This window comes from Mastomys coucha, unplaced genomic scaffold (assembly GCF_008632895.1).
Source record: "Mastomys coucha isolate ucsf_1 unplaced genomic scaffold, UCSF_Mcou_1 pScaffold6, whole genome shotgun sequence".
In the NCBI taxonomy this organism is placed as follows: Eukaryota; Metazoa; Chordata; class Mammalia; order Rodentia; family Muridae; genus Mastomys; species Mastomys coucha.
This window is the reverse complement of record NW_022196912.1, coordinates 107,711,005-107,721,616: the sequence shown is the minus strand read 5'-3', so window position 1 is coordinate 107,721,616 and position 10,612 is coordinate 107,711,005. Positions and strand designations below refer to the sequence as shown.

At 35.2% G+C, this 10,612-nt stretch overlaps 1 long non-coding RNA gene across 1 annotated transcript in view; it reads left to right on the top strand.

Moving 5' to 3' along the window:
- Positions 1-7,967, top strand: part of LOC116080489 — a 19,451-nt gene extending 11,484 nt beyond the window's left edge. Inside the window, exon 3 of the long non-coding RNA XR_004114457.1 lies at positions 7,715-7,967. This is a non-coding gene — a long non-coding RNA (uncharacterized LOC116080489). The remainder of the gene's footprint in view (positions 1-7,714) is intronic.
- Positions 7,968-10,612: the final 2,645 nt, after the last annotated feature.

The window sequence follows — 10,612 nt, the reverse complement described above, 5'->3', positions numbered from 1 at the left end:
GTGGTGTTTAGGGGGTAAAATGAACAGGTAAATGTTGTAGGAATTAATCTTGTGGCTGTAGTGGAGAATGGTAATAGGAGAAAAAAGGAGACTAGAGAGTATAGGAATCAGGATCAGAATAAGACTCAGTAGGAAAAGTGCAAGCTTAACAAGAGTAGGTATGGCATATATTACTACACAGCATAAATAATGGTTGAGAAGATAGGAAGGAAATACAATTATGAATGATGTGATAATCTATTTGAATAGGACCATAGGTTCAAGGAGTAGGCTAAGGCAGAAAGTGTGGGGTGATTGGTAGAGTCACAAGGCTTGACAAGATAGAGAGTGAAAAAAGTAATTAGATACAGTTAAAAGGATAAATTACCTCATTGTCTGTCTATTATATCTGTAGGACATCACGTTAGGAAACCTTTGACTTCAACTTTGGATAAGACACTCACCAGTCAGAGTAGTTGTATTAAAACAGGCCAAGGACATATTTTAGATATTAAACGTTGATTTTATTTAGAATGGATGACTTGAAGGTATGAGTAGATGCGACATTTATAATAACCTCAAAATGGCTTCTGAAATGTGAATGTAGAAGAGAAGTTATAGAGGAGTTCAAATGGCAGCATTAGTATTTCCTAAAGGATGAAAACTGAGCTATAAAAGGTAATAAGTAAAGAAAACTCCACATTAGGTTCTCTGAAAATCTTATTAAATAAATGGTTCTATTTGAAGACGAAAGTCACCTGTGTTGTTGATGTGCTAAACTCAACTTGTTATCAGGAAAATTTCCTCCTGTAACACCAACCTGCTAATGTGTTTCAAATTCTATTAATGAGTAGCATGAAACTAAACTTACTTTAACACCTGCCAGAAAATTTGCTAATAACACAAAAGCTGTGAAATGAAATCAACTTTGAAAATCTCTATCCACTCTAATTTTTAACTAGGTTAAAAACAGTGATATAATTCAGTTGAAGTGTTCAAACTGACAAGAGCCAGAACCTATGTGTATTCTGTCACAATTTTGAGTTTAGGGATATTATCTTATAGCTTAAAATTAATGTGGTGTGGGGCAGTGGTCTGTTCAGGCAACCTGGGCCCAGTCGAGTATAAGTCTGGAACTCTGGTGACCCAGTGGGCGATAATTTCTGCCTGCAAGGGATGGAAGGATTTCGGCCATGACTTCTGGGTCCCTCGCTCCTTTTTCAGTCACAACCTCTCATAGCCCCCCCCAACCCCCCGCAGATGTGTGTTCTGTCACATAGACAATGCCTCAAGCTCCCAGCATTCTAGCTGGACCCTATGCCCAGTCATCTGACCACAGACAGATAGTCCCGCCTCACTATATAAGGAGCTGTTTGCCCCTCCTCTCTCTTTCTTGCTCTCCCTTCTCTCTTGCTTTCTTTCTTGCTCTCTTCCTCTCTTGTTTTCTTGCCCTCTCTCTTCCTCTCCTCCCTTCTCCTCCCTCTCCTTTCTTTCTCCATATGGTCATGGCCGGCTTCTTTACTCTTTCCTATAATAAAATATCTTATGACTATTCATTGCCTCCTTTTAACTAACACGTCATGCAGCCCCAGCATCAGCAGCATAGAGACCCAGGCCATGAACGTGGCTGGGAGTATTCACAGAAGTGATTGATCAAATTCTATAAAGACAAGTTTATTTGATTTTCCTCCATCAAGATAAATGGTTGTTAAACATTTAACGAGGTATCACTGCCCAAAACAAACCAACGAATTTTTTATGCAATAAAGATAAACCTCTTTTCTTTTAATTCTAAATTTTAGCTCTCATTCATTTGTATGACACCCATGTCTTTACTTAGTAAAAGTATATTCTAGAACTCATTTTTATTAATAAGTTCATAAATTATTCTGGCCTGCAGCAGCCACCAGTGAGGAATGAGTTGCTACAAATGACAGACTCTTCAAATCTATGACACCTAGGAAAGAATCTCCTACTCAGTGAGAACACGCCATAAGTTGTTTGGAAACCCATGATTTTTGTCTTCAACATAGGGAGAATATCTGCTTCACACCATCATTTGGGAAATAGGGTAAACTGGTGATTGATTATATCATAGCCAATAATCAATGCTCAGCAGATTTGTCCTTTCCTTGCACACTCTTCAACACAACCACAGCTATCTGAAAGGCAGTGGCTAAATATAGAATAAATGTGCTTTCTTCATTGGGAATAGAACGAGTTACTTTTCCTGTTGCATCAATAAATCCCTGAAAGTAAAACAACTTGAGGGAGAGAGTGTCTATTCTATTTACAGTTCAAGCTTATAGTCCATCCTGACAGAAAAGTCATGTTGAGAGGAACGTGAGCTTAAGGTGATCCTGGAGCATCCAGTCAGAAAGCAGAGATTGATGTGTGTCATTGATTTTTCTAGCTCTCTCCTTAGACTGAGAAACAATCTGAAAGAACAGCACTTTTCAATTCCACAGGAAGACCAACAGCGTCACTAACTTGAGTCCTTGGGGACTCTCAGAGGCCCCACTGAATCACACTCATCAAAGAGCATACAAGGGCTGGACCTAGGCCTTTCCACACATATGTAGCAGATGTGCAGCTTGCCCTTCATTGCTGCAAACAATTGGTGGAGGTGGGGTTGGGTCCAAAATGCTGTTGCCTGTCTGTGAAATGTGTTCCTCTAGTTGTGTGTGCCAGGGTGTGGCGTTACCTGGGGTGTAGGATCAACTTTCCCAGAGAAGTGGAGGAAGGATGGGGGAGAATTTGTGTGTATGGGGGGGCAGCAGGAGAAGGGACAGTGAGCAGGACATAAAGTGATTTTTTTTTAAGAGAACAGTGCCTTTCTATTTTAGAGTGAACTTTCCTTCTCAAAATCTAATACAAATAACTGATAGTTATTAATAGTTTTAGTTATTAATCAAATCTAAATAATTGTTGGTAGATGCACTCAGAGGTTTGTATCGTAGGACGATCTAGATCCTGTCAAACTGACAGCAATAACCTTCAAGTACAAACATTACTTCCTTGTACTTAGGAGGTAACATGATTTAGAGCAGTTATATGTTATATGCACAACTTTCTTGATATTTATTTTAAAGAATTATCCTTTGCTCTTTTGTTTTTTATTTAATTTTACTTCTATTTCATGATAATCTTTTAATGGATTCATGACATAATTCTTGCTCTCACTTTTTTATTTTCTGTTGACTTTATTCTTTCTCTCAATCCTCTTTGTAGGCTTAGAGTGCTTAAAAACTACTTGAATAAGGCTTCTCAAATGCTTTGACACCCCCACTTCTAGCTTACTGTCTAAGATAGGGAGCAAAAGATGGTAAATAAGGTAAGGGGATGTGGACAAACCTGTTTAGAAGTAGTTCTTAGGGAAAATTCCAATCTCTGTTTCTCAGGATACCAGCCATCTGGTTCAGTAGTGTGACGATACCAAACACAAATCAACAGCAGTGTCAGGATCCAGCAGAAACAGCCAGGCCACCAAAGAATCAGCAAAAGTCAACAGGAGTGACCAGAACCAGCTGGAATGCCAGAAGTTCTGTACTGTGCCTCTCTCAACGAAGTGAGAATCAGCAAAGACAGGAATGACCACAAGGCTAGCTATCCAAGTCCTGCGTGTCAATGTCCATTGAATCCTACTTATACTCTCTCCAAACATCATGTGTCCTCCCATGGGTCTTGCCTCAACCAAACAACACATGTGTCTGCGTCACAGGACACTCTCAATCCTTTTAACATTCTAGTGACTTTATTCTTTCTCTCAATCCTCACAAGACATTACCACTTCCACATCACCTCTTATTTTCTCATGAAGGGATTGAAATTACGCATTTAGAGAAACTTAGAGATTTCTCTCCTGCTAACATATCTCACACCATGTCTATTCAGTTGGTTGCTCATGTAAACATTTAAAAATGTCAACAGGTGTCATGTGGTGAGTCTGCTCACTTAGAGATTCAGTGGTTTTGTTATTTTTATTACTTTTAGATAATAATATGTTATTATTATCTAGAAAATACTAATATTTCTTAATATTAATGTTAATGACATTAATATTACATTAATTTCACTACTATATGCTACTCATTCTCATTGTTACTGCTCACTTGTCAACGGGTTTGTCTGAAACATATAGGAAACCTCCAACTTGTTTCAGCTTACTATAGACAGACTGCTATGTTTTCATGATGTCACAATGAATCTATCTGTGTTTTGTATGTATCTTGTATCTCTTTTGATAACATATTTTATTCTTGCTTTGGACACAATGTGAAGGATTGAAGTTTCTTGATTTAATCTGTATGTGATTCATAAAACAAAAAAATATTCCAATTATTATTTTTATTTGTTTTACATTTTTCCTTCTAATTTTTCTCCATTATATTTCTGACAGTACTTGTTAGTCAGCTACTTTTAGTATTCACTTTTAGTATCTAAGCTTGTTATTTAGCTAAAATTCTTTTGCTTTAATGAAAAGAATTTAAAAATTATCTTAAACATATGTTGACCTACTTAAATAGAATTTCTCATGAAAACACACACACACATGTACACACACGCACATACACATGCACACACACATACAAATTAATCAATGTATTCCCAGTTATAACCCTATATTGAACAGTAATGTATGGCTATTGTAATATACATGTTATTAGTATCTTAACAATATCCTAGGTTTTGTTCTCACTAGTTGAATTTTTAAGAATAATAAGAAAATTTATAAATACTTAGCCATAAAATGTTGTATTTTCTCATAGATTTACTATTTATTATTGATCATTATCTCCTGAAATCTCTGTTGGTTCTGGTATTACATTCAAATTTTAGCAATTTCTGTAAGTCCCCACTACTGGTTCCAGATCCGTTCTGTTTTTATCCACTTAGATATACATTATCAATTAATATGCTATTGATTTGAAAGTACTGATATTGTCTCCAGCTTTTCTTGTACTTATATATTTACAAGAGTGAACTCCCTCCTCTGGGTTCTGTAATCTTTGGCATACTTTCCAGTTCCTTTAAATATTTTTTATGTAACCCAGTTTTCATGATTATTACATGTGGGAAGGTTTGAGTGACTTTTCTTCCTTGACACCTTAGCTGAGAATCAGATGGCTCTATTGTGAATCATTTCATATTTTTGCCAATGTAAAAATGACACCTTCAATGTAACAGAAAAATGTGTAAGTTCTGAGAAAATCCAGTCTTATGAACTTGGTTTAAATTTTTAAATAAAAATATAATATGCTGCAAAATAAAATTTAAAATTAAAATTGATTCTTAAAATTGAAAATGCTCTGCTAAATTTACTTTCATCTTATTTTTAAATAAAATGAGATACATTTTAATCAATATAGTGATTTCATTTTTGTAATGTGCTTATTCTTTTTGTTTTGTTTTCTTTTTCTTTTCTTTTTAAAAAGTTAATCATTTTATTTGTTTATATTTCAAATGATATCCCCCTGCCCTGTTACCCCTCCACCACTTCCCCATCTCATTCTCCCTTCTCTCCTCTCCCCTTTGCCTCTATGAGGGTGGTGCTCTGCCCACTCAATCACTGCCTCCTCACTACTCTAGTATCCCCCAACACTGGGGAATCAAACTTCCACAGGAACAAGTTCCTCCCCTCCCTTTGCTTATCCTCTACAACATATGTATATGGAGCCATGGATCCTTCTATGTATACTCTTTGTTTTATGGCTTATTCTATGTTAGCAATTCACAGTTGATAACAGTTTAAATGTTTTTTCATATACAAAAGTATATATATATATATACATATATATATATGTGTGTGTGTATATATATACATGTGTATATACATATACATATATATGTATATACATATACACACACACACACACACACACACATATATATATATATATATATAGTTTCAAATTGATAACTAGGTAAACTTTGCATTAAATTCTTTAGAACCAAAGTGCATAGATATTTAGTGAGGATATAGCTCAGCCCTTATTCTGCTCCTACAACTAAAGACCACAGATTGAACTATTGATGAGAAATACACATTCATTAAGTTTATAATTGTGCCAGCTGGCAGACAAAGATTGTGATATGATCATTTTATAAAGGCCTACTATTGTAACATGACACTCAGTTACTCTCCCATAACTCTGTCTTTCCTTCAAATACTCTGCAATGATTGTTTAAATGATCATGAGTGTGAACCTACAAATTACATTATAGAAAATATCAAAACTGCCCAATAATATGTTATGTTTTCATATATGAATTTTAGGAGACAAAAACATTTAGACCACAACATAAATATATTACTGAGAGAAAAATATAGACAATGCAAAGGATTTTAAATTGCCTTAATACAATATGCAGTTTATTGTGCCAATAGTAGCAAAAATAGTTTAAGTCTGTGAATTTGGTTTATAATTTCTAGAAAAAAAAACAGGATTTCAGTCTTATTGAGAGATTTTGAGTCATTTATGTAAGATTTATCATTCAACTTTTAAGATAAAAGTAGTAAAGTATAAAGATAAGAATAGAAGGGCATGTGGAAATACCTGTCTTATTCTGATGATATTACAGTCACTTTTTTTGGCATATGACATCTTTGTGATGAGGAAAATCCATTAAATCAGAACAAATTAGAGATACTTAAAAATTAAAGGGGGTAGATATCAAAAAGCCTGGTTTAGAACAATACAAGTGTAAAAAAAATGCCAATTTAATTTCTCCTATCAAAAGTTCAGAATCACTTTGTTTAATCATCAATGGCTAGGTTCAATACCCATGTCTGGACTCTCATCATTCTAAACATTAACCTGCTTTTGTGACATGCTATTCAATCTACTGATATGTATTCAATCCTGTGCTTTTCTGTCTTTTATGTTTTTTCTATTTTCTATTATGTCAAGCAAATGTGATTTGTAAATCTTAGAAAGCAACTGCAGTGGTTGCTATAACAAGCATCATTGTATGCCTTACCTTCCTAAAGGTTTATTGTAGGTCACTGTGTTTCACCTACCTATGAGGAAGCTATGCTATGCTAAGTGATTTTCTTCAGTGTCAATGTGGCCTCTCCTTCAAATGTGTAGTTGTTGGAACCTGAAAGGCTCATTACATATTGCCTTCTAAATGTATTTCCATTATTAATTGGTTAATAGATACAACTTTATATAGATATATGATACCATTTCTTGGCTGGCAGAATGATTTGTACAAGTTACAGCAATGTAACTAAGTAGTGATGCTGCCAACAGTGGAATATTCTCTACTGTGTTGTCAGTGATGGGGAGGAAACAAGTTTGTCCTGCTTTGAGCCCTTTAAAACAAGTTTCTTTTGCTGCATCAGATGGACTGAAAAGTTTCAGAAATAGTTCTATCATCCACAAAACATCAACTCCCAACTCTTACCCTAGCAGCAACCCATGAGAACTTACTGGGCACTCATCATTGTCTTTGAACAAAACACTCAAGCTATAAGCTGATCAGAACAGCCACTCTGTAAAACAATTTTTGTAGCTAGAGGTAGAGTAATAGCAAAGGAAACAAACCACTTTTAATAAATGTTTTTACTTTTACTCTTGTCACTTCGTAATAAAATTCCTGTAAAGAGCAATCCACTCCCTTCCTAATGCCCCGGAGATCTTTTTGAAGAATCCAAATGCTTTACTTTTATAAATTTATGAAATACGATGAATGTGTCTAAATATCTGTTACCCTTTCTCTTTCCTAACAGCTTGGGTAGCAATCAAAATGAAAGACTTTTGAAGAAGAGCTCCCTTCTCCCTTTTCCTTTTCTCTGAGAAGACGTTTGTGTTTGACAACCCCAAATAACAATCCTGGCTCTGTCAGCTGCGACCCAATCAGCAATTCCTCTCACGTCTCACCTGAACATCATTGAACATTTGCCTTTTGATGCTTGGATGATGCTACATTAGCCTCTTCTAGTGCTAAATCACCAGGTTCTCTAGCATGGAATGCCCATGACAAATAGCATAGATCGAATAGGTGCTTCTCACCTTTGCCTTCCCCTTTGCATCAGTCTGTCCTCATTTTTTTCTCCTTTCCTTGGAACACCAGTTATTACTACAGTTGGCCCATCAGCCCTCCTTGGACTTCTAGCTGAAAATATGTAGGTGTGGTACCCTAGACTTTGCAGTAGCCAGAATCTAATGGCTCAGTTAATGGAAGACTTACCTACGGTTAGTGATTTCTTCAATTTGAATTTTCACTGTATCAGAGGGCAGTTAATTTCCATAGTGTGATCAAGAAGGACACATCACATGACTAAAACCATTACATTTGAAGATATAAATGGCTTTTACTCTAAGCCATCCAATAATTCACACCTTGGAAGCTTCATATGCTTGTGCTTTTGTATCTTTGTTATTATGAACAAGACAAGACCCTCCTACACACACATGTAATAAATACAGTGTATAAATTAAATGAAGCAAAGCCTAACTATCAAATGTGTGTCATATCATTGCTTGATAACTGTTTACTAAAGACAGCTATATAGATTTCATGGTTTTTAAGAAAGAGAGAGAGATATAGAGAGAAATTTATTCCCAAAATGCTTCTGCCCTTGAAATGAAATACTAAAACTTTATAAATAAAAGTATTATTCACCTGTACCTTCCATATATGTGTATACACACATATGTACATGTATATATTCTATTATCAGCAAATTATCCAATATATTGAATATATTAAGCAAGTTTGGGACGCTGAACACATATGATAGGAGAAGTCTATTTCCTATGACAAGTTGTGTCATTTTAGTTTTGTCTCTATATTTTGCTACATGAAATGATGTAATATCTGTCAACTATTTGCTTTGGATCTCTTCTTCATATCATTACCAATATAGGTGCTAAATTGGTCACATCTGTAGTCATATAATAGACCCCTTGGTTTGTTTGAGAAACAGCAGTGGCCTATCATAAAGTCCTTCCTTGTGTGCTTCTTGTAACATTTAGGATAAATACAATTCTAAAAAGTAATATCTAATGTATTTTGTGAAAATTTTTCATCTGTCTTTTCCCTCACTTTAACACTTAAGTTTGATAGAAGAACTTCACGTTCTGGAGACATATCATTTTTGGTTAGATCAGAAATTCTATACCCTACATTTTCTTTTTTTCTTTCTTTGTTGTTGTTGTTGTTGTTGTTTTTCTTTGAGACAGGGTTTCTCTGTGTAGCCTTGACTGTCCTGGAACTCTCTCTGTAGACCAGGCTGGCCACGAACTCAGACATCTGCCTGCCTCTGCCTCTCAAGTGCTGGGATTAAAGGTGTGCACCACCACTGCCCAGCTATACCCCACATTTTCTGTTAGACAAATTCTTCTGTAGTGATGACTTCTAGTGAAACCTTAGGAATTGTTTTATTGCAGTCATCTTGGTCATTACATTGTTAGGAGCAATTTTCTCTGCACTCATCATACTATTCACCACCCAATACCTTATTGTCTTGTTTTAAAACAAAAACTCCCAGTCATTTAATTTACCAATTGAAGACTCAGGAACCAGCTACAGAAGTGAACACCCAATAGGCCAGAGAAGCTGAGGAAGCATTCAGCTAACCTTCCTGCTCCATCCATGTCTCAGAAGGAAAAGATCCTATCTCCTTCTCAACACTGTCTTAAATACCCTTCAACTCAAAGACCCTCCTTTTCATTTACTTGTGTTCACTCCTTGTCAGCTTGCTTGCTTGTTCTGCTTGTTAACCTAGAGTTCATTTATTTGGCTCTTGGATTAAAAGGTATGTGCTAGGAGTGAACCACAGGTCAACTACTTGTTTACAGTAAACAAAAAGCCATTGGATAAAAGGGGTGTGCTAGGGCTGAGACACCACAAGGATTTTTCATAAATAACACAATCTTGAGGTACACAATGTGACCAAATGTCCTGCAAGGCTACTGTGTTCAATTACCATCTATGTGTTCAATAACACTTCTAACATTGAATAAGAATGGTCCCCCAGAGACTGACATTAAGCTCTAAACAATTGAATTACTTCTATATTCTTTCAGAAATCAACTTAATAGCTACAACTTAATATTTATTTTCTGTTACCAAATTACAATTAATGAATTTTAACTTTTCGGTGTGTTACTTCATAAAACTATTCTTCATAAAGAAGTGCCAGACTGTGAAGCCATAGAAAGTCAACTAATGTGAGAAAAGAATTATTTTTATTATACAAGACTCCTAGAACAGTGTATAATTCTTCATACGATAAAGTTTTGAAGCCATTTTAAGTTGCTGATGTGGCTACTTTATTAGAGAATTTTTTAGATGATAGCTTATTAGCAAGCTTTACAATTATGTCTCACTCATTAAACATATTGATTGCTCAAAAATTAAAATATTAGTAATTTAGCTCTCTAAAGAAAAATAGCAAGATTAACATTTCTCAAATAATAATGGAAGGCATAAAATTCAGCCTATTCTGCCTGAAGCAGGTGTTGAAATATCTACTTTCTGCAGCCAAGAAAATGCTTTTATCTATTGCTAGAAATGGGTTTTATGCTAGTAGCAATTTATATTCTATTGTCTTGGAAAAGTCATTAAGAAAAAAAGGCATCAAGAAATAATGTGTCATAACAATCTACAATAATGTTTTTAT